Source organism: Anopheles aquasalis, chromosome 2 (assembly GCF_943734665.1).
Source record: "Anopheles aquasalis chromosome 2, idAnoAquaMG_Q_19, whole genome shotgun sequence".
NCBI classification, from domain to species: domain Eukaryota; kingdom Metazoa; phylum Arthropoda; class Insecta; order Diptera; family Culicidae; genus Anopheles; species Anopheles aquasalis.
Window position 1 is genome coordinate 54,221,365 of NC_064877.1, and position 842 is coordinate 54,222,206.

At 44.4% G+C, this 842-nt stretch overlaps 1 pseudogene; it reads right to left on the reverse strand.

Annotated features, from left to right (window-relative positions):
• LOC126575658 (fibrinogen-like protein A) lies at positions 1-842 on the reverse strand (annotated as a pseudogene).

The following is an 842-nucleotide window of genomic DNA, read 5'->3' on the forward strand; positions in this document are numbered from 1 at the left end:
TTAAATCTCGCGAATCATCATTCGGGTGAAGCTCAGTCCTCGATGGTCATTTTTCAAGCCTTTCCAATAGATTGCGTCGCCATTGTTATCATTTTTATATCGTTTGTTCAAATTCGCTAGAGTACAACTATTGTGCCACCAGGCACCGTCAAATTTTTGAGCACAGTGTCCACTCCACTTATCATTATCACGGTCGCTCGTTGAGAACTTCATATTTCTGTTATCGTTCATCGAATCCCTTGCAGTGCCGCTGTACCTTCCGAGGGTTATTTTGTATTGCTCACTCTCACTGCCTATTTTAAACTGATCGTATTTGGCATATCCATAGTTGCCCCTAAAGTCCTTCATCTCGATTGCTAATTCATGTGCACGGGCTGCTGTTATCTGGTGCATTTTTTCTAGCCCGATCCAGAATTCTGTTTCCAAGTTGCCAAAGCCATCCCGGTATTCGGACCAACCGCGGTTAAAATCAACCGAGCCATTGAACCGATGCTGCACCACAATCCACCGCCATCAAACTTTCCCTGCTCACAAAATACGTTAAACGGTGATCTATCATTATTCGCGCGGATGAGATACACTCCAGACACGTTGTTCGCTACATTCTTGCACGACGTTGCCACAGATGACGGTAATTGGCTATTCAGTGGCATGAAGCTTAGCATTTTTTCAGATGACTGCTGATGACTGACGACTGCGACCTGTTGATCAAGTAGCAGCATCGTTTGATTTTGGAGAACACTCAAATCGGCGTGGGTTTTCTCTTGTGACGTCTTGATGCTTGCTATTTGCTGTTTGAGATCGTTCTGACCGATTTGAAGCTCCAACAATTTACGATCCAT